The 24,450-nt window shown below is 36.4% G+C and overlaps 1 long non-coding RNA gene across 1 annotated transcript; it reads right to left on the bottom strand.

Annotated features, from left to right (window-relative positions):
- Window positions 1–450: 450 nt before the first annotated feature.
- Window positions 451–2,939, bottom strand: LOC129873958 (uncharacterized). The gene is made up of 3 exons (XR_008762813.1): window positions 2,730–2,939; window positions 1,794–1,844; window positions 451–694 (listed from the first exon to the last, which is right to left on the bottom strand). It is a non-coding gene; the product is annotated as an uncharacterized LOC129873958 (long non-coding RNA).
- Between the last annotated feature and the right edge of the window lie 21,511 nt (window positions 2,940–24,450).

The raw sequence follows: 24,450 nt of genomic DNA, 5'->3' as shown, positions 1-24,450 counted from the left end.
TGGTCCACTTTTGGGACTTGTACTCTTTTGTTCAGTTGTATATATTCTTTTTGGTTGTCTTCCGCTTAATTATGCTATTTGTGTTAGAATTGTTTATTCCTATTTAGTTTCTACCTTTAAACCCATTACTTGTCATTCCAGATTACATGTTGACTTACCTACTGGTGGGTTATAGTAGGTGTCATCAAGACTTGAGAAATCGGATCGTGAAAATGAAGCAGAGTTGGTCCTCACATATGGCTCTGGGTATCATTTTTCAACTTAAATTTATTATGAGTAATTCACTTATTGTGTCATGACCCAACCCCGTAGGCTGCGACTGGTGCCCGAGTTGGGCATTCAAACGTACCCTAATCCCAAATTAGCCATTTAAACCAAATAAATATAGGTAGTGATTATAAGAATTTTTAAATAGATCAAAAAAATAGATGTAGGCACGAGGGATGATAAGCCATCACAAAACACACTAAACTCAAACTATATATACAAAACCCACAACATAAAGCTGTCTACAGACCTCTACAGATGATAGCATAGTCATATGACGGGACAGGGCCCCGTCGTACCCCTGACCAACATATTCAAATATACAGAGATAAAGTCAGTACCAAAATACAAGCTCCAAACAAGGGAGCATTGTCAAAGACGCAGCAAATATCCTAAACAGGTGGATCAGCAAATCGAACTTCGGTACCTGCGGGCATGTAACGCAGCCCCCCCAAAGAAAGGGGGTCAGTACGAAAAATGTACCGAATATGTAAAGCATGAACTGTAATAAATAAAATCATAATCTGAATAGTATGTGCAGAAAATAAAATAAATGTTCAAAATTTAAAAATGCTTATCATAATCACAAATCATATATGCAAAGACATATGCCATATCCGGCCCCATGTCATGGGACTCGGTGAACAAAACGTGGTCGCCCTCCCGTCATTGGCGCCGCAGCACATCATAACACCAGAGTAGGGAATATCTCCGTAACAGAACATATCATATCAGATGGCCATATCAAATCATATCAAATCAAATCATATCATATTATATATGTACATGGCACAGCATAACTCCGTGGCATAACATACACCACAACCCATGTACATGTCATACCTGCCCTCTCACGTCGGGGCATGGCGAAAAATACAGAAAAGTACGCTTGATAACATATCTTGGCCCAGGCTCAGTGAAAGAGTGGTTACAGTATGCACGAGTAGAGTAGTGAGAGACTAAATGCAATTTAAAATATAAAATATTTATACAGACTCGATAGCATAATTTCGATAACAAATCATATATAAAAATACTTGAATAATAATAATAGTGTAAGTCTTTTCAATGTTCCGATAGTCTATGTCAAAATAATTTTCTGAAATTATTTCCATATTTCAGAATATATTATGGAACTAAACGGAATAATTAATTATATGATATTTGGAAGAGTAGCAAAGAGTTTCTTTCAAATTCTACCTAACATGAGTCAAACAGAATAACAAAAAAAATTTGGAATAGTGGGGCCCACCTCGGTCAAATGAGGTGGTGTATCTAAATTATGCGCGTTAAATATCATAACGTTATTTATAAGAGTTTCAAGGTAGTTGGGTCCTATTTGTGCAAATTCTAGAAGTTTAGATAATTTTTCAAAAAAATTCTTAAATACTTAATTCAATTCTACTGAATAGGAAAGGGTCAAATTTAGGTGTCGATTCCGAAGAGTAGAGTCATCCCCGAGGTTCGTATCCAAACTTATTACACCTAAGACATGCCAAGAGAAGAAAAGGTAAAACTTTACATACCTTATCGGCTTTTCACGTTTGTCCAAATTCAACTCCCGTTTCCTCCAAAATCTACAATTGGTCACATTTACCAATTACTATTCACAAGACTTTAAGAATTCAATTCTACCAATATTTGTCTACAAAAATTTCGGCAGCATCTCCCTTATATATACGACAACCCCGAGATAACAACTCGGCCACCATATCAACAACCAAGCCAACAACAACACCGATACCATCAACAATCAATTTAAAACGCACCATAACATAAATTGATTTCTTTTCCAACTAATGCAATAACTTTCAACCCAACTTTGCATTTCCAAATAAATATGAATATTTCATGTTCATAACTAATTTAAACTCATTCAAACATAGGTGAAAAATATTCCAAGTAAGCTATTCCATTATTCCTCAATTCCATATTTCACCCAAAAATTCCATAAATGCAACAAAACTATTACAATTCATTTTCTTCTTTCAACTTCATAATCAAATTCATTTCCTTCTTTCAACTTCATAATCAACAACAACAATCCATACTTTTAATAACTTACCTCCATATTCTTATAATATCATACTAAAATTACATAATTCCTACAACCCATTTTAATACCAACTTACACCATATAAACTTCATTTATATCCCAAAAATCATAACAACAACTAACAAATTATACAAACTTAATTTTTTCCATTTCATCACCTAACCCATATTTCCAACTTCAATAAATTCATTCAACTTCCAATTCCAACATAAAATTTTTATCATAACTACTACTAAAATACTACACAAAAATTCAAGTCTTCTTGCCAACAATCTTACATACACATAACTTATTCATATGTCCAAATCCAACCATATAACTTCCATATTTCCATGGATTCTACACATCTCTACTTACTACAACATAAACAAACTTCATAACATAATGAAATTGGATTAATTCTTACCTTTTTCTTCCAACTTCTTCACTTCACCAAGACACCCAATTAACCAAACAAGGCTCCTATCTTCCAAAATAACTTCATCATGTTGTAGAGGATCCTTGAATTAGTAGAAATACTAGGAGAAAATAATTTTTGGGATGAAATTTCAAGGAGTAAAATTACTCCCTCCATAGCCGATTTTCTCTCTTTGATTTCTCTTCTTTCCTTTGCACTTCTCCTTTCTCAAATTGTGTAGAGAATTCTAGAAATTTATGATTTAAAGCCCCTAATGAGAAATTCCAATTTTGCCCCTAACCTTTTCTAATATTCCCAAGTTGAAATTCCAATTTTGCCCTTAGCCTTTTATAGTATTTCCACATGTGAAATTCTAATTTTGTCCTTAACATTTTATGGTATTTCCACATGTGAAATTCCAATTTTGTCCTTAATCTTTTATGGTATTTCCACATGTGAAATTTCAATTTTGTCCTTAATCTTTTATAGTATTTCCACATGTGAAATTCCAATTTTACCCTTAAACTTTTCCAATATTTTCACATTCCAATTTAGTCATAAGAATTATGTATCCAACAAAATCAAACATAGTCTTGCCCTTGACTTGTTACCGTTATCCCAAAAATGTCCTATTGTGAAAATAAAAAAAAAATATGGGATATAACATATTGAAAGACCACCAAATTGATTTTCAACATTAACTTCACTAATTTCTAGTTAAGAAAATTTCTTTCTTAAATTATAATTTTAAGATAAAGAAATTAGAGGTAAACACTAGTCATTACAATAAATAAAAGGGAAAAGGCATAATACCCTCTGAAGTTGTAGTGAAAAGACACTTACACACTTTAACTACTTAGGTGACCCATTACACATCTATACTACCCAAAAGTGTAACTATTTACCCCTTCCTACACCCAACCCCAAGTGTGTTTCAAACAACATTTATTAGCGTGTCAGTGGAGATTTTTTATTTTTTTATTTAATTAAAATAGTCCTCCAAAGGTTCTTTCTTGGAACCCAATGTTAAAACCCTTATTCGACCTTAATTTTTACCCAAAAAATAAAAAATGAAGAACCCTAAATTTCTTCACAGCTTAGTTCAATCCCCAAATTGAAAATTAAGCTTAGTTCTTTTCAAAGGGAATCAAACGTAACTTTTTATTCTTTTCTCTCTTTTCCATTTTAAGTTAATCCTCTCTTTTCTATTCTATCTTTTCCGTAAAATTTATAATTTTTTTGGTATTGAGTTGGATGAATTTTTTGGTATTGAGTTGTTGTAGAGTTTTTTTAATTGAAGGTGCTATAATGCTCGAATAAGCTTGACTAGGTTGTGTATGCAAGAAGAAGATCATGAATTGGAAGAGGTGCGATGCAAATATGGATTTGTTCTACCTTTGTTGACCTCTTGGACCAAAAGAAATTCTGGTAGAAGATATTGGAGTTGTCCTTACTATGGGGTAAGTTAAAAGAAATTTCAAGATTTGATCTTCAAGAGTCATAGATTGATTTGTTTTTTTTTCACTTTAGAATGCTAGATCATGCAATTTTTGTCTTTGGAAGGATGACTATATTGATCCAGGATCCAAATTTGTGATTTCAAAGTTGTTGGGAAGAATGGTTGAGCTTGAGCAAAGAGTTGAAGCTTTAGAAAAGGTTGACAACAAGTTTACTAGGTCGATCAACTCTGTGGAAAGCAAAATAGATATGAACAAGATAGAGTCGAAGCTAGACAATTTTGATGATGATTTGAAGAAGATGAAAGTAATTGAGAAGAAATGGAAAAACAAATTGTCCAAGTCTAAGAAAAGGGAGAAACAACTTTGGATCGCTCTCTTGTGTATTTGTATTTTAGGTATAAGTTTTGTATTTCAGAACATATTTCCCGTGAAAGTAGATTCAAGAAAGTTGCCATGATCAATTTGTGTAGTTGTATTTGCAATGTTGTAAGGGGTTAGATGTTAAGGTTTTGTAATGAACATTTTCATGTTGTAATGAATATTCTCTTTTGTGTAATGAACATTTCCTTGTGTCTAAATTTGTGTCATTTATGTTGGCAGCCCCTATTTGATTTTGTAAAGAAGTGAGCTCTTACAATAACCTGTCTAAAACATCACAATTGACCTATACATTTAGGTTGTGTAGTGAGATCTCATACTAAGATGCAGACACAGTTGCCATCAAACTAAATAAAAAGAAGTCATTACTAAATAAAGGGACAGTCATAGTTGCATAATATTAACCAAAAAGAAGTTAAAGTTGTTACAATCACAACTTCCATCAAACTAAATTAAAATGCAGTAACAACTGCCAAAAATTCAAACTAAATTAAAATGCAGTCACAACTACCAAAAAATTCAAACTAAATTAAAATGCAGTCATATCTACCAAATCATTGTCTTAAATACCATCACAAATGCAGTCACAATTGCTAATTCAATGTCTTAAATTACAGTCAACAGTTACTAACTAAACATAGTGTAAGGTTGTATTAGATGTTGGGTTGAGCATTGGAGCTCTCTTGGCTCAAATGTACAACCTTGGACCTTGTTTCACTTTTCTTTTTTCTCCTCATTTCTTCAAATTGTCTTGAGGTCATAGCTTGTTTCCCCTTCCATTTCACACCACTTGCTGATTTATACCCAAGATCTTCAGTGACAAATGTTGAAGACTTCACATTTCTAAATCTTTCACTGGCATTCCAGGCTACTCAAATGATTACAAATAATCTTAGTTTGTGTTAATAAAAGATAATAAATGACAGTAAATGATATGTAAGTATAGAATATTTATCTTAATAATAGTTGCACTACTTTTGTAACACCCCAGATAAATTTTCGCAAAGACTCGAACACTTCTCCACGTGTGTGTAGACTCGAACCGTATGACTTGTAATTATATATATGAGTTAGGATTAATTCTTAAGTATTTGGAGTGTGTTAGATGTATTTAGGGGTCATAAGGGATCTCTAGCACCAAACTGAGTCTAAAGAATTCCAATTGATTAAGTTTTCAGAGGAGTTAATATGAGAGTCAACTTCAAATGACCATATATACTATAATATAATGAACTGGGTGTACCACGACCTACCAAATTAAAGGTCTTTGAGTTTTCTTTCCAACGCCACCAAGATTGCAATTTTTGGAGATTAGAGTCAAAAGTTATGACCATTTTATTACAGACTAGTACTGCAGGAATTTCAGGCCTGGGCGACCCCTGCAGAAAATTTAGGCTTGGCGCTCTAGTGGCGCGACACGCCACTATAGCGCCAGAAAACAGCCTCAGTAGTTTGTTCCTTAGCGCGACGCGCCACTATTAGATGTGCAGGGTTTTAAGCCAATTTTGGCTTGGTGCGACGCGCCAGTATAGCGCCAGCAAGATTTTTGCCCAGTTTTCTAGATTTTTGAAGAGGGGCAACTTGGACTTTTTCCCTAATTATATATACCTTCACTTGGAATGTTTTGGACCATATGTTTTTCAGATTTTTACCTCTCCAAAGAAACCCTAACCTTCATCCCTCTTCTCTTCCAAACATCTCCAACAAGAAATTGCCTTCAAGAATTTCTAAGGTTCAAGCTTTCCATTGAAGACCCAACATCAAAGTTCCTTCAAAGTCTTCACCAAGGTATGTAAGGCTAACCTAAAATATGGATTGAGTTCTTCCATATGCCCTTAGATGTGTTGGATAGGAGTTGTGAAAGAGTTGAACTTTCTAGGAAGGTTTTCTTGAAAATTTTTCCTAAACTATAAGATAATTTTTATCTACTATTAATTGATTGATGATTTTCATGACTTGAGTTACTAAATAGTTATATTTCATATTATAGATTACAAATGAATTGTTGTATATAAATTAAGGTGTATTGATGGTATTCTTGAGTTGAGTTTTATTGAGAGTATGGATTCATGCTTCATTCACATGAACCCAAGATGAGATTTCTTTTGTCATAATTGTCTGGAGGTTGAGATGAATGATTTTGTGTATATATGTATTGATTGGAATAAAAAGAATAAATTGGATAGTTAAGAATGCCCTTTTATCTCTATAAATTGAACATATGATTAAAATGAGGATTTGTGGAGGAGATGTTTGACAATGATGTGATGATAATATTTGATAATGAGGTGATGATAATATTTGATGGTGATGTGGAATGATGGTTTTGATGATGGTGTGAATGTGATGTGAATGGTGGTTGTTTGACATATGTAGAATGATTGATAAAGAGGTATGTTGATGATGATGCTTGAGATGAAATGGATTGGAGTCTAATGTGACTACATAATATGTGACTTGCATAATTTGATTTGATTGGAGTCATATGAGTATAAATTATGGTTTGAGAAGGAGCTTTAAATAAATAATTTGTGAGCATTTTTGCATAAACCATTTATACACTATTTTGGGTTGAAAGAATGATTATTTTCGTCTTTGATTTAAAAGGAGTTTAAGCATGAGTTGAGTTTGAGAAGTCTTTTAATTATTTTGAACATTAGTATTTTGAGTATAAATGAGTTGAGCATTTTTACATAAAAAGGGGTCTATTTTGAGTTTGAGTTGAGGAGTTGAAATTATGTTTTAAAGACATCTAATATTTTCTGCATTCATTGAGTTGAGATGGTATCAAATCTTTAAAAGAAGATTTTGATGATTGAAATGAGTTAATTTGGAAAAAGGTCCAATGAGGCCATATTTGATTGAGTTTTGAAAAGAGTCCAATGAGACTAAATGAGTTGATTTGAAATTAAGTCCTAAAAGACTAAATGAGTATTTTGAATATTTTACTCACTTAATAGCTATGTGCGTATTGAGTCTTGGGAGGAGTATTGAGCACCGAATTGGGTAAGAGTATAGTCCATACTCGAATCCCATAAACTACGCTGCCAACGTAGAAAGGGATTGTACCGTGTTGGATGTTTCCCTATTTTATTATCCTGAAATGATAGAACTTGATTGATTGATGGATCCATGATTGGTTTGAGTCGTTCATACCCTGGCAAGTATGAACGGACGGAGCAACGGCGTGACTCCTTGTGCATCACCTATATATAGGTAGTGGAATTGTTATCGGTTAGAGAAACTCCCAAATTGAGTGGATTGTACATGATATGATTGGTTTGATTGTGATTGTAGATGATTGAGTTGAATCGTAAAACATTGCATAATTTAATTTGCATATTTATTGAGTTAAGTCCTTTGAGTTGATTGTCGAGTTGATTGTATATGATCGCATTGGATTAGATAATAGGTGATTGGATTGTGTACGATTGGATCAGATTAGATGGTGGGTGATGGATTGGATTTGGTGATATGTGATTGGATTGAATAGAATCGTATATGATTGGATTTGAACTATATTGTATATGATTGGATTGGATTGTATGGTGTGTGATTGGTCATTGTCTAAAATGTATTATTACTTTGGACTTATGATACTTTGATTGAGTCTCTCTTATTTTTTCTGAAGTGAGATATTCGAACCAACGTTATTCTTCCTTGAGGTTTGTTTCATTCTGCCATATTACATACTCGTACATTCTATGTACTAACATCCATTTGGACCTGCATCGTTTCATGATGCAGAGACATGTTTAAGAGATCGTCAATAGGAGCACTATTGAGGATCTATCCACACTCAATGTATTGGTGAGTCCTCCCCTACATCCGGAGGACACCGCTTATATCATTCTTGCATCAAATTAGCCCTTTTCATTTTGATTTGAGTTAGCCATGAACATGTCATTGGCACCAATTAGATAGTAGTGATAGAGGCTTCATAGACTAGATAGTGATGGGTCGATTTAGTATTTTCTTTCCTTGAATTATTCTTGTCAAACTATTTTAATGACAAAGATCGGAGTTTGATTTGTTGGCTCATGACCTTTCTTTTTTGAGTTAGATCATTGATTTGGATTGCCCGCCAAATTATTTCTTTATTTTAAACTTTCCGCTGGTTGATTGATATTGAATAGATGTGTGATTGGACCAAGTGGTTCACTTGGGGACCAGAAATGGTCTTCGAGTGCCGGTCATGTCTAGGATACCCTCTCGGGGCGTGACAACTTTGTGTGTGTAGTACCCTCATTCCAACCATTCTTGATCTCCCAGCAATATTATCCTAAAAAAATAACAAAATATTAGGTAAAAGAATTGATTTAAAACTTATACATGAAGTAAAATGTTATAATCCATATTTTTGAACGTTGGAATATTTTATGCTAATCGAGATAAGTTTAAGGACAAGATCATTTTGACATATGAGATAGAGACTTTTAATCCCTGATTTTAATTAAGTGTACGAATTGCTTATAAATTTTAATTGATATAGAATATTAGTGGGAATTAGGGATTAATTTACCATGATTAGATTATTAAGTGAGGATTAAGAATTAATTAGTTACTAATTATGCATTAGTGGCTATGTGGACCCCACTCATGGCATGGCCAAATTTGATTAGCTTAAGCCATGAGTGGGATGCGTGTCCAACTTGTAGGAAACATACTTAAGTTAAGTTGATGACTAATGAAACCATTTCATCTTTCTTTAACCAAAAATAATTAGTATAGAGATAGAGAGAGGAGCTCTCGGCCATGGATGACCATGAAGACCTCCAAACTTGGTGATCAAAAAATAGTTTTCTTCAAGTATTCCAACCAATTGGAAGGTCTATAGTAACATGAAGTAGCCATTGGAGCAACCAAATATATTTATTCTTTCAATTCACAAATTTCAACCAAATTGAGGAGTCAAATTGTTAACGTAAGGTTAGATCATCTTTTTACATGTTTTAGTAAGGATTTAGACGTGTTGTAAATGTGTAAATATAAATTGAATTCATAAAATTATGTGTGTTGATGTTGAAACAAGGTTGAAGTCGTAAGGGGTTGTTTGATGTAGAAAATGGTGAACTGATTTTGCTTAGTATTTTGATTGTTATTGTTATGGATTTTATGATGAGAATGAAGGTATTTAATGGTTAAAGTTGAAGTTAAATTTGTTTTGGGTTGTTATAAGGATTATAGTGATGTTCATATAGTTTTCTTGCCTTTAAATAGATGATGGTGTTGCCGTATAGTTGCTGTTGTAACTCATGAATTTGGAGGAAAAGAATGTGTTAAGTAATGTATAATAAAATTGGATGGTTTGTTTGGCATGTTCGTAGGTATCCGTGAGATTATCGAGCATCTCTTAACGTTGTTAGTTAGGGGCTGTTTTGATATGCTATTGTTGTTTTTATTAAGCTTGGAAGATTAATGATAATTAAGATTAGGTGTTGTGTTGCATGTTGGTTGGGCTGTTATAGAGTTGTTTAGATGAAAACGTTAAGACTACAGATTATTAGGGATAACTTGAAAATGTAGTAGTCGTATGCGGATTGTTATCGAATATTGGGAATGTGAGCTGTTTGGAATGTTGTGTACACTGTTCGGAGTGTTCTCGAATATGCCTTGAATAGCTTCGGTATAATATAATATTTTAACGTATAGTTATTGGTATTGGATTGACTATTATGTGATCGGTTTGAATGTATGGAATGTCGTCTAGTTATCTAGAAAGGAGTTACTAACATTAGAAACGTTTTGAATCTACCCGTAGCTTAACCGTAGTTCTTGACGTCTTAATATAGGTTGAGATACTATTTAGTTGCATACGTGCTGTGTGGTGAATAAGCGCTAAAGGTATGTAAAGATATCCTTTCTTTTGGCATGTCCTAAACGTAAGTATTGCATGATAAGAGCCTTAGGGTATTTCTATTCACAAGTTCCGAGCATGATTTATGATTTTTATTCACTTCTTGATGTTAGAACTCTTCAAGTAGTCAAGCTACTGCCTTCGAGTTCCTGTATGATTGGACAGTAAATGATACATAAAAGTTCCTATTCTTAAAGGACTCTATAGCGACTAATGTCTTTAACTTTCATAAGCTGAGTTGTATTAATTTATCACATATCTGTGATCCCTGAGACTTTACTTAATATAGTCCATAATGATATTTAGAGAGAACTTAACATGACTATCATGTTGATAATCGAGTGTTAGTTAGCCCACTTATCTATTGCGTCTCAAATGATGATTGAAATGCATATGGTTACTCACTACTCTGCTCGTGCATACTGTTATTACATCTTTTACCGAGTTCTAGGCCGGGTATGTTATCATGCACAGTTTTACTACATCATTCATAGAGTCCCATGATAGGCCGGGTATGATATACGTGTACACAACTTTATTCACTGAGTTCCTTACTAGAGGGCCGGGTATGGTATATGTATATGATGATACAATTATGGCGTTGAGTTCTATAATGGGACGGGTACGGTATATGATAATGATAAGCATGCTTTTATTTCATAAGATGCAGGTACACTGACTTCTTGATTATCATACTTGTCTCCTGGAATCTCTACTTCAGTATGATCATTTTTATTGTATTTCATGCTTTACATACTAAGTACATATCTCATACTGACCCCTTTTCTTCAGGGGAGGGGGAGGGGCTGCGTTTCATGTCCGCAGGTACAAATACTCGCTTTGGTGATCCGCCAGCTTAGGACCCTTATTCAGTTATCTTGGAGTGATCCATTATCTCAGAGCCTAGACTTTTGGTACAGATCCTTTTGATGTATATATATGTTTATCCAGGGGTACGACGGGGCCCTGTCCCATCATATATTACTGTTGATACTCTTAGAGGTCTGTAGACATACGTGAGGGTTGTGTATGGATATTATTCGGTTGTGTTAGAATGACTTGTTTTGGGATATTCCCGTATGTAGAGGTAGCCTTGTTGGCTTGCATATTTGTTTAGGGATGTTTCCATATGTAGTAATTGCCTTATCGACTTGTGTATTATGATATTTTGGTTGGTTGTGACTTCTCAGGATATAGGTTACCATGATACATGTATGTAATGTTTTGAGATGACGTTATATTTTCACGAACCCTCCATATTGTGTTTAGTTTCTGTTTGATGTTGTCTAATAGCTATGTATACGAGTGTCCAGCTCGGGCACTAGTCACGGCCTATCGGGATGGGTCGTGACATAAAACTATATCACATTTTCTATTGAACTCCTTGGCTTCCTCTCCTTCTTCTAGTTGGTGCATTAGGTGTTGAACTTTGGGGAGGAGCAGGTGTTGATCTTGTAGGAGCAGAAGGTGTGGAACTTAGGCAAGCAACAGGTATAGAGCTTCGGCAAGCAGTAGGTGTGGAACTTTGTCCAGCAAAGCTTGCACTTGTACCAGAAGCAGGAGTACTAGTAGGACACTTTCTTTTATTGTGACCTTTTCCATGACAAGTGCTGCATGACATCTTAAGCCCTCTTTTGGATAGTTTTCCAGTTTTGTTATTTTTACCTTGCTCTTTCCTCCTAGCCTTGCTGGGCCTTCCTGGCATCTTCCTAACATGATGTGGTATAACAGAGATGTTTTGTGATTCTGGCTACATTTTCATATTCAGAATTGGCTGAATGAAGTAGTTGTATGTCTTTATGTAAGTTTCTCTGTTATACCAATGTGAAGTGTAGTCAATTGGCTCTAATATTTTATGGTGAAGAGCAGCTATTGTATGAGGACATGATATGCCTTTCAAAATCCATGTCTACAGCTACAAGTTTTTCTATTAACATCCACAACATGTTTGTATGCTCCATGAAGCACCTCATACCCTGTATCTGAATTCCATTCAATGCTGCATTTCATAGACTTAGCAGTGTTCTCTTGCAGAACTTTCATGGCCATTAGAGAAATGTTACTAACCCAACTATTGCAAAACTCTCTCATCTGTCCTATTCTTTTCATCATTTTCACCCTAATTTCTACAAGCATGGTAATTATAGTCTTGTGCTTTGTTGCTAATATCCATGCATTGAAACATTCAGCCATTTTATTGTTTATAATATCACATTTTGTGGTGAAACTGAAGTAAACCTTGCTCCATCTTTCAGTGTTATAATACAAAAAATCATCAACTATCTTATTTTCCAACCTTTTCATATAGTTAATTTTATCCTTTAACTCAACCTCAAAGGTAGACCTTGCACACCTCCAAAAATAATTTTTCCTCTCAATATCTCTCCAAGTCTTAGACCAGTTGGCAAGGATATGTATAGCACACATTCTATACTCAACATTTTCTTACAATATACAATGGAGAATATTCAGAAAATTGAGCCAGTTGATTATATACTTCTCTTCTTTCAACATGAGCGTAAGTCAGAGTTTTTTGTGAAAAGGTCAGATTTCATTACTAGTCTTATGAAAACAGTGTGCATGAATGATGCCTGAAATTTATTCCGTTTACACCGGCCTCACGAGCGTGTTGAGGAGATCCTACATAGGTCTAGACTATATGATCTAGTTTGTGTAGGTAGGATACAATATGATTATGTCCTTGTTATGGCCATGGTTGAGTGTTGGCGGTCGGAGACTTATTGCTTACATCTATCCTTTGGTGAGGTCACAATTACGTTGTAGGATGTGCTGGTATTGTTTGATTTGTGCATCAATAGTGATGCTGTTTACCTGCAGGATGCTACATAGAGGAGTTCTCCATGCCGTACTTTATTAGAGACACTCACAGGATGCGCCGTAGCACCTATCGATATGGATGGTGTGAGTGAGGTGAGGATACATAGAATTGCTAGCTTCTTGTGAGATCAGTTACTGGTAGACCCGATATGAGTAATTCTAGCTATCTTATAAACCCTCTCCTCTAGAGTTTTTATAAGATAGATAGACTGTACATGCTTTTTATTTTTGGGGGCATCTTATTCTCGAACATGTCAGGGAACCTTATTAGCTTGCAATACCTGACATTTCTAGATCTCATCCAGGACATAGGTAAGTGCAGTTGGGGCAGTGCAGTCTTGGCTTACTTATATCATGCATTGTGTTGGGCATCTATCGGTGAGGTAGTTGATATTTGTGGATTTATATCACGACCCAATTTTTCAAGTCATGATGGCACCTACTATGACCTACCAGTAGACAAGCTGACCCATATTCTGAAACTGTGAGTAATGGGATGTCAGGGTAGAAACCAACAATTCAATTAAATACAATAATGAAGTAACAAGAGCACAACTAAATGAAGGAAGAAAAACAAAATATATACAAATCAAAAGATCCTTCCCAGAACTTGGAAGTCACATGTACAGAGCTACTACAAAAAAGAGTGCAAGTCCCAAAAGTGTATCACAAAAACAAGACTGTCTCAAAAAGAAAAAGACAAATAAAATGTATATACAGAAGGAGACGGGTAAATTCAGAACGTTGTGTACTCACCCTTGCCTCCAATCAAGACTACAGCTGGCTCGAGATGAATGTTGATAACTAGTACTCGGATCTGTATCATAAAAATAGATACAGAGTGTAGTATGAGTACCAAAATAATAAGTACCAGTAGGCATCATAGGCCGACTTAGCAAGATAAGCAAAAGTAAATTGAAAAGCCAGAAACTAATCATAACTAAAAATAGAACAAGAAGTCAAGGAAGGTATGTACATGAGCATATTCAACACACAACAGAGAGAAACTAACTAAATCCGCTGGGCTCCCATAAACCCTATGGGTATGCTCATGCACAAGTCTAAAAGAAACAACCTGAATGGACTCCCATAAGCCCGAAAGGAGCAGAGATAGTTGAATTAAAATGAGAGGGTCCAATGAAGGTCCAACTACAACTTCCCATGGACTTGAACCGAACCATTCCATAAGCCTGAAGCTTTAACCCAAAGTTGAAAATAGTTAAGGACTTGAACCAAAGATTCATCAGAGGATCATAGACTTGAACCGAGATTTAATAGTAACCAAGGACTTTAACCAAGGTGTGGGTAATCATGGACTTGAACCACATGTAAGAGAGACCAAGTGGGTAATCATGGACTTGAACTACGTGTAAAAGAGACCAAGGATATGAACCACGGTGTGAATAATTATGGACTCGAACCACGTGTAAAAAAGACCAAGGACTCGAACCTAGGTAATAATAGCTATGGACTCTAACCAAAGCTAGTGAGTAGTAATAGACTTGAACCTAGGTTAATAGGCGGTGGACTAGAACCACAGCTTAGTAAGGCCAGGGACTCTTACCGAGGCAATATTACCAAGGAAAGGACTTAATATAATGACCCTCAAGGTTATTTCTATGTTCTTCTATGTTTTTACCATTTTGACCCTTCCAGCAGCTTCCTTGTAGTATTTATACAGTATTAGTATGGGTGGCACGCTCTCTAACATGTTCGGTTGAGTTTTGAGGAGGTTTGACCATTTTTGAGGCTTAAGACCAGAAAGATGCCTTGAGTCAACAATCGGAGATTCTGATGTTGGATTAAAATTCCATTAGTGTGGTTAGCTTTGAAATACTAAGTTTGGTTTAGAATGACCTTTGGTTTGGTTCTTAAGGTTCTCAAAGTGGGTTTTAGGCTCATTTCTCCTTTTTGGAGCTGTTATAACTCGAAAAGATGACTTCGGTCAGAACATATGGTAAATGACCTCAGAATAGAATTTTGATGGTTTCATCAGCTTTGAAATGGCCAAATTAGGCTATTAGCATGGTTGGCATGAGTATCGAGAATTGGTATGAGTTTGGGCCACTTGGCGCTTTTGACTTTAAAAGTTGGCCTATGATTGACTTTGGTCAACATTCTTGGAAAACACACTCGGATGAAAATTCTGACAACTTGATTAGTTATGAAATGTAAAGTTTGGTCTAGAATGATTCTTTGTTCGCTTCCTGAGGCTTCCGATCTAATCCCAAGACCCATTGTGGAATTTTCTCAAAATGGCACTTGGGTATGGGAGCCACTTTTTATTAAAATGACCTCGTATGGGAATTTTGAATATGTCATTGGGTCTAGAACATTGAATTTGATGGGGTAGCTTATCTCGTTTGTGCGCACGGGGTTCCGAATGAATCTAAAACTCCCCATCAGAGAATTTGGCTTTCCAAGATCATTTTGCATCAGCAAGGAACTGGTGACGTCACTAAAGCGACTCCTAGTCACTAAGGCAAGTGCCGCTAAAGCGGCTAAGAGGTCGCTAAAGTGACTAGGCACCTGGGGCCTGGGGTTCCTAAAGCGACCACCCCATCGCTAAAGCGACTGGTCGCTTAAGCGACCTGGTGTTCGCTAAAGTGATGCCTATCTCTTTGAGGTAGTCGCTTAAGCGAACACTTGGGGTTCGCTTAAGTGACATCAGAGGCCTATTTTTGGTATCCTTTTTAGATTTGAGCCCTAACTTTCAAACTTGATTTTCTCTCTATGTTTGGGCGATTGAAAAGGCTAAGTTGCGTGGATATTTGAGGGGAATCTATTGGGGTGCTCATAATTAGGATCAAAGGCTTCTTTTAAGGTAAATTACCTCTTTTTCCTGAAATTTTTGTGGTTCTTGTACTAAGTTGAAGACTTTGGTGTTGTGTGATGTTGTAGTTGTTTGGTTCTATGAATTATGGTTCCTTTTGGAGCACAATCTAGGCTTAGCATTAAGGCCTATTCTTGGAGTAAATTCCATAAGTTATGGAACGGAACCCACAATTCTCGATTTTTACTCAAAATTGGCCCATCTTCGAATTTGATAATTTTAATGTCATAACGACCATATTGACGTTGTGATTCCATTGTTGATAGAGTGACATCATTGGAGGTGGCCCAGAAAGGAAAAGCTCCAGTTTAGTGGTTCATGTGTGGTTTTGGCCTTGAGGTAGGTTATGGTTCACCTTTTTAGACTTGGCCTAGTTTGTTATGCATATATTTGAGTAGTTTGATGGTTAGGATGGTGTTAAACTAGGTTATAGTTATGCTTGATGTTTAGTAAGATTCATTGGCCATTTTAAGGTATTTAGCTTAGTGTTTTAGCCTTTAAGCCTCAAATTAGGGTTACTTTTGGCTTGATTGATGCTTAGATCCTTAGACTGTTCCTAGGTGGAGTTAAAATTAGCTTGTATGCGTTTTGGTTGTTACATTTGTGTTTTGTGCCACTTTCGTGCTATGTTAAGGTTTAATTTCCCTTTTTGATTGAACTATTGGGCATAAGGCCATGAGCTTGGACTACCAAGTTAGTACTTTTGAGTTGTGGTGGGTGTTTTACCCGGTTATTTGCGTGAATTGGATTATTTTGAGATATTCATTGGATTGTATTAGGTGCATAAGCATGATCATGGCATAATTGCATTAAATTTTTGAAAATGAAGAGGTTTTGAGCTATTTTGAGATAGACTACACTTTTATATGGATTTGAGCTCCAAGGGAGCGAGATACCGATTTTTGACTGATTTTAGCAATGGAAATGTGGTTTTTAGAGGAAAAGTACCATTTTTACTTGATTATGCATATGTTGATAAGCTCTAGCGGCCCGCAAATTAAATTTTGGATTTTACTTTTCTGATAAGTTGAGGCGGGGTTTCGCAGTTGTCTTAGGAGTCTTTAGGACAGTGGGTAAGACAACTCTAGAACTTTTTGCATTCATTTTGCATTGGCCACATACGCATTGCACTTGATTTTTATGTGAGTTATGGATTGTGTGGTAGTTAGTGGGGTAACTAGCTTATTGCTTTATACTTGTTCATGGTTTGAGGCCGCCTTTAACTTCTATTTAGACCTTATTATACCTTTCTTACTGCTTATACGTATATATGATCCTTCTGAGCTCGATCGGTCGTGTGTTTTGGTACTCATACTATATTTATGCATCTTTGTTGATGCAGCTCCCAGTACGAGCCACCCTCTCTAAGCGTTGGATCTCCCTTGGTTGTCAACGACTTGGATCGTGGTAAGCTCCTAGCGTCCAGAGACTTGCTGCTTTCCCTCTTTTATACTGACTTATGTTTTGTATTTCACTTAGTCAGTTCTCTTGTATACATGGGCTTTCTATACTTAGTAGCTCCTATATAGATGACACCAAGTTCGAGGATTTGGTCTTGTGTTAGTTTGTATTCCTGGTCACTTTCGGGCCTCTTTTGTATATTTTGCATCGAAATACAGGTTTATGGTATGACCCACTTTTCTTATATATTATTCTTGTAGAAAATCAAGGTGCATCCACTTCGTCATCTCAGTCTCTTTTTGTGCAAAGAGGTAGAAACGATTCATTCTTTATTATTATCATTATATGTAGACTGTTGTCTTCTGTGAATTTTGTGTCCTTGTGTTTAGGCTTGCCTACTTGGTGGATTGTAGTACGTGCCATCATGGCACGATTTCGGGTCATGAGACTTGAACCTCGCCCGGTTGAGTGAATTGGGGACTTTAACCACGAACAGAGGCAAATCGATCAGAAATAGGATCAACGGCCAACCAAGCATCACAGGGAGTACCCCCAATCCAAGCGCCATCAATAAATCACTCCAGCCTGAACCACATCTAACTAGAATCGACGAATAGACTTCGAGAACCAAGTATCCAGTGATACAGAACCGATAGAAGAATATGACATTATGGAGGTAACATTCCAAAGCTCTGTCAATGCCTAGCTAAATCTCAGACTATTAGACTCAAGTCTGCTATATAAGTCTATAGGGAGCTAAGCTGTCCAAAATGACGTCGGAGAAGTTCTAAGGCCTAATGGCATCAAATCGTGGAGGTCTAAGGCAACACTAGTCTAACCCTAGACTAAGCCAAAACATGCTTCCAAGGAAATAGACCAAAGGCACAACACACACCACAAGGTATGAATGATCAGCAATAATAAGAGACATGCTTTAACTGTCCGAAAATTCCCCAAAAATCACGCCGACATGAATTCTAGAAATTTTAGCATTCTTGATACCCAAATCCCTCCAGGTTATTTTTGAGATAAAGAATTCATTTCGTCGTTTAGAGTGTTCCTCTAGCGACCCCAAGTCAAGTTTGCTATATAAGTCTACAGGGAGCTAAGCTGTCCGAAACAACGTCAGAGAAGTTCTAAGGCCCAATGGCACCAAATCGTGCAAGTCTAAGGCAACACTAGTCTAACCCTAGACTAAGCAAAAACATGCTTCCAAAGAAATAGACCAAAGGTACAGCACACACCACAAGGTATGAATGATCAACAATAATAGGAGACATGCTTCAACTATCCAAAAATTCCCCGAAAATAATGCCTAGGACATGAATTCTAGGAATTTAGCATGCTCGATGCCCAAATACCTCCAAGCTCATACAATTCAGTATACAAATGTCTAAACATGCTCAGTCTAAAAAGAGGAAAATTATAGCCAACCTATAAGCTAATCGGGCGCACTCCAACTCACAGAACTAGAGCTTTTCCTTTTCGAATGGCCTCTGAATGCTGCTATGCTATCAACAATAGAATCAATATGTTAATACAGTCTCTTTGACATTAAAATTATCGAATTCAAAGACGGAATAATTTTGGAGTAAAAAAATAAGAATATGGGACCCACTCCATAAATTATGGAATTAACTCCGTATAAGGGTCCTCTACACCACCCTTAACTTGTGCTTCAAAAAGGACCACAATCGGTGCTCAATACAGCCCAAGCACACAAATGCACAGAAATCATATTTTGATCACCATTAAAAACATGGGCTGCAACTAAAAGAGAGAAATTACCTCACATGAAGGTAATATAGTTGAAACCAACCACACCACAATGATCCTCACAAAAACCCCCACAACTAGGAGCTTTGAATCACCTAATTCGGACCTATATTGGTCAAGCTATGATTTTCTAAAAATCTCTCAAATTCCAATCCGAAAATGGACAATGCAACAACTAGAATTGAAATACTCACCCCCACCGAAGCTCATAAGTCACTTTTCGATCCTACCAACACATTACTTGCAAATAATTCCACAATTTACACCTAAAATGCCCTAGAAATCAACTTTCTAGGTTTCCAAAAAGATTAGCTCAAAACCTATTCGAATCAGCAACAAAAACTCAAAATTTACCTCAAACGGAGCACCTATAATCAATTCTAACATTACCATGGTGTTCTCCTTGAAATTCCATGTGAAATGGCCTTTTTAATTGCTCAATTTGAGCTCAAAATGAAGAAGAAATTGTAAAATGAAGATGGAACCAATTACTGAAAATAGACACCTTTATAGAGGTGGGGTGAACCAGCGCACCAGTAGATCATTCTCATTTTCATGTCTTCGATGGGGTGCTCGAAATTTGTTTGAAATCTCGTGCGCATAACAAACTATGCTACCCCACTGAATTTAGCATTCTGTACTCAATGACGCAGTTGAAATTTCTAACGGAGGTCATCTCGACAAAAAACGGGTTCCACGCCCAAGCACCGTTTTAAGCCAAAATCCACAAAAAGGGTCAAAATGGGATCAGAAGCCTCGGGACACGCACAAAAGGTCTTTCTAGACCAAACTCAACATTTCGGAGCTAACCGTGCTATAATAATTCCCATTCAGGAACGTTTTCCAAGAATGTTGACCAAAGACAACTATTGGCCAATTTTCAAGGCTTAAATGCCAAATGTCCCCAAACTCGTATCAATTGCCTCGATATCGTTCCAACCATGCTACTAGCCTAATTTGGCTATTTTGGAGCTGATGGAACCGTCAGAATCCCGTTATTAGGTTGTTTACCTGAAGTTATGACCGAAATCAACTTTTCAAGTTATAAAAGCTCCAAAACAGGTAAACAGGCCTAAAACCCAAATGAACGACCAGGCAACCGAACAGTCAGTGCCAATAAGACTTGGGGTTACTAGAGGAACGCTCTAAACAATGAAAGGTGGTGTTATCTTTTTTTTTTAGAGATAAAGAGTTTTTAACTTGAAATTGATTAATCATAAATTTAGGTTAAGAGAGTTTGGTAGATGAACTCAATATTGAACTACTTTTCAAGATTCTTTTCTTGTCCTTTGTCTTATTTTATAGTTTTTCGTCCTAACAATTAAGTATTATTAGCAGCAACTCAGAAGATTTTATTCTCTTACTCTTATCAATGAGCGTGTCTACAACAAAGTTTATATGTTGTAGTGAAAATAAAACAAATACATTTTTAATTTTAATGCATAGTGATTTTGACAATATAAATCCCTTCAGATATAAAGAATCTTTTGTTTATATATTGTTCATGATGTAAATTGAATTATTCTTTTGAACATTCAATTTTTAAAAATATATACTATTAATTTTTTTTGTTAATGATGAAAATTAAATTATTTTGTTTGTCACATAAAGTATGGTGTCTTGCCTGCACAATCATTAGCCCCCGCACCCCTAGTTGCATGACGACGATGCATTAGGATATTGAGTCACATCACATTCTTCTTCCGATTGGAGATCAGCTAGACCGCATGACAGAGGACCAGATATACTTTATATTTTTTTTTATAAAATATTGTAGTTTAGAGCTAAATGAGGACTAGAAAAGATTGAATACTAATTATATCTCAATTAGATGAACTCTAAGTTCAATTTAACATTTAAGCAACACTGATTTGAATTTACTAATCCATCTTATTATTTTTTCTAGAAAAATTATGTCACGATCTGATTTATCAGGTGATAATGGTGCCTACTATGACCCACTAGTAGGCAAGTCGACCCATATCCCAGAACTGCAAATAATGGGAGATCAGGGTAGAAGACCACCAATCTAATCTAAAACTAGTAAAGTAATGATAGGAGCATACACGAACGGGTGGAAGCAACTAAATATATACAAACAAAAAGGATCCCTTCCAGAACCTGTAAGTCACATGTACAGAGCTTCTAATAAAAAGAGTACAAGTCACAAAAGTGAACCACGGAAATAAAGCCGTCTTAAAAAGAAAAAACAGTCAATATATATATATAGAAGGAGATGGGTAAATCCATAATGCAGTGTGCTCACCCTCGCCTCCGATCACGACCGCAGCTGGCTCGAATCAACGCCGGTAGCTAGTACTCGAACCTGTATCACGAAAATAGATGCATGGTACAGTGCGAGTACCAAAACAACAGGTACATACTAGGCATCATAGGCCGACCGAGCAAGATAAGCGGAAGTAAATATAGATATGTACAAGAGCGTACTAGCAAACAAAGAGAAAGAATCTAACTAACTCCACTAGGCTCCCATAAACCCGACAAATATGATCGTGTGAAAATAAAGAGTAACCACCTACACGGACTCCCATAAGCCCGACAGATGCAAGAATAGATAAAAGAAGATGAATGGAGCCAAAGGATTTTAATAGTATTTCCATTTTCCGAACTAGAATCAAACCATTTCCAAACTCTAACACCTCAACCCACAGCTGAGAGTAGATGAAGAATTAAACCAAAGATTGATCAGGGAATCAGAAATTTAACCACGTGCAAGATGGACCACAAACTGCAATCGAGTAATTGTAGCTAATGAGTCGACATGAGTAGGCTAGACCACAAACTTTAATCGGGTAACTGGAGCCAAAGGTTGAGCACGGGTAAGCTAGACTGTGAACTTTAATCGGGTAACTATAGCTAGAAAGCCTGAGAATAAGTAAGATGGACTACGGACTTTGACCGGGTATTTGTAGCTAAGGAGCCGAACACAAGTAAATTGGACTACGGACTTTGACTGGGTATCTTTATTTAAGGGATCAGACTGAATTAAAATCAGCGATCAACCGTACATCATAGAGAGTACCCCCAAACTGAGTGTCATCAATGCACCACTCCAACCAGAACTAAATATAATCCAAATCACCAAGAAAACTTCCAAAAATCAAGAACCCAGCGATACATGACTGATAGGAGAATAGGGCATTATGGAGGTATGGTCACAAGCTGTGTTATTTCCTAGCTAAGGCTCAGACTATCAAACTCCAGTCTTCTATGTCAATCTACATGGAGCTAACCTTCTGAAATGACGTCGGATAAGTTTCAAAGCCCAACAACACCAAACTAGCGCAAGTGTAAACAAATCACTAGTCTAAGCCTAATATAGGATAGGAACAACTAACAACTACATGAGTCATGCTTAAACAGTCCAACAATTTTCCAAAAATAGTACCTACGACATGGAATCAAGGAATTTAGCATGCTCGACATCCAAACCCCTTTAAACTTATATATATCAATGTATAATTTCCTAAACATGCTCAATCTAATGAGGAGAAAACTATAGCCTACCTGTAAGCCGACCACGCACTCTCCAACTCACAAAATTAGAGTTTTTCCCTTTCGAACGGCCTCCAAAAGCTGCTACGCTATTAATAATAGAATCACAACGTTAATACCATCGTTATGATAATAAAATTATCAAATTTGGAGATGGACCAATTTTGGGGTATAAAATAGGAAATGTCGGACCCACATCCAAAATTTTGTAATTGACCCCAAAAATAGGTTCTAAGCATTTCCTCAAGCTCACAAATCAATTTGATAAACAATAAGAGGTTGGGAAACTACGCAAAATGGGCATGCACGAAAATTCTCATAATTTGAACTAAACTAATAGATAATTATAAATTCTTACCTTACACTAAGCATCCCATCGAGTTTTCTATCTCACCATAGGATTCCTCACGAAATTCTATTGAGTTTGGACCTTTGAATCACCTAATTTGAGCTTAAAATGGAGGAAATATCGATGTTTGAAGTTGAAGAATGGGCTAAAAATTGTCCTTGGTCTTTATTAAAAGACCAAAACATTGGCCTTCGCGAACATAAATACCGTGCTTCACAAACGCGGAGGTCAAGAACACGGCCAGAGGCCCGCGATGGCGAAGGCCAAAGACTTACACCTCCGCTAACGTGGCTATGGCTCCACGATCGCGGAGAACAAATTCATGGACCTCCACGATCACCGCCAAGGGCCCGCAATTGCGGAGAGAAATTTATGCACGAGATATCATCTAAAAGCTAAGTTTTCACAAAGTTCAAATACTCCAACGGGGTGCCCAAAATTCATTCGGAATCCTGTGCGTTCAAATGAATATGCTACCCTACTAAATCGATGTTCCGAACTCAATGGAGCAATTGAAATTTCCATACGAGGTCATTACGACTGAAAGTGGAACCCACACCCAAGGGACATTTTAAGACAAATTTTACAATGGGCCTCGGAATTAGATCGGAAGCCTCGAAAAGTGAATGAAGGGTCATTCTAGACCAAACTCGACATTCTAGAACTAACTGCGCTATCAAAATTTTCATCCAAGCGCATTTTCTAAGAATGTTGATCAAAGTCAACTATAGGCCAAATTTTAAAGGCAAAAGCACCAAATGTTCCTAGACTCATACCGAGTGCTTTGGTACTCATGCCGACCATTCTACCATCCTAATTTGGCTATTTCAGAGTTGATGGAACCATCAAAATTCTATTTTAAGGTCATTTTCTTGAAATTATGAACGAAGTCAACTTTTCAAGTTATAAAAGCTCCAAAATAGAGAAACATGACTCAAATACTCGACTTTAATCTGTTGACAACTCAAGCAACGCGACACATAATCCGCAATATCTCTTCTCATGGCTCTCCACTAGTAATTCTGTCTCAAGTCATGATACTTCTTAGCGGTGCCCAGATGGATAGAATATCTTGAATTATGGGCCTTACAAAGGATCAACTGAACCAAACCCCTGACTCTCGAAACATAAATACGACCTCTAATCCTTAAAACCCCATCTAAATCTAATGTAGCTAGGCTGACGTCACCTCCCAAAAGCCGATCTCAAAATGCCACTAAATCCTCATCCTCAAACTGGCAACTGTGAATTCGGTCCAATAGAAATGACTGAGCTCCCACATAAGCTAGCACACACTAGGACTCAGAGATATCATGTCGAAT

Source organism: Solanum dulcamara, chromosome 11 (assembly GCF_947179165.1).
Source record: "Solanum dulcamara chromosome 11, daSolDulc1.2, whole genome shotgun sequence".
NCBI classification, from domain to species: domain Eukaryota; kingdom Viridiplantae; phylum Streptophyta; class Magnoliopsida; order Solanales; family Solanaceae; genus Solanum; species Solanum dulcamara.
Note: the sequence above shows the minus strand (reverse complement) of the source record. Positions and strands in the feature narration are given on the sequence as shown.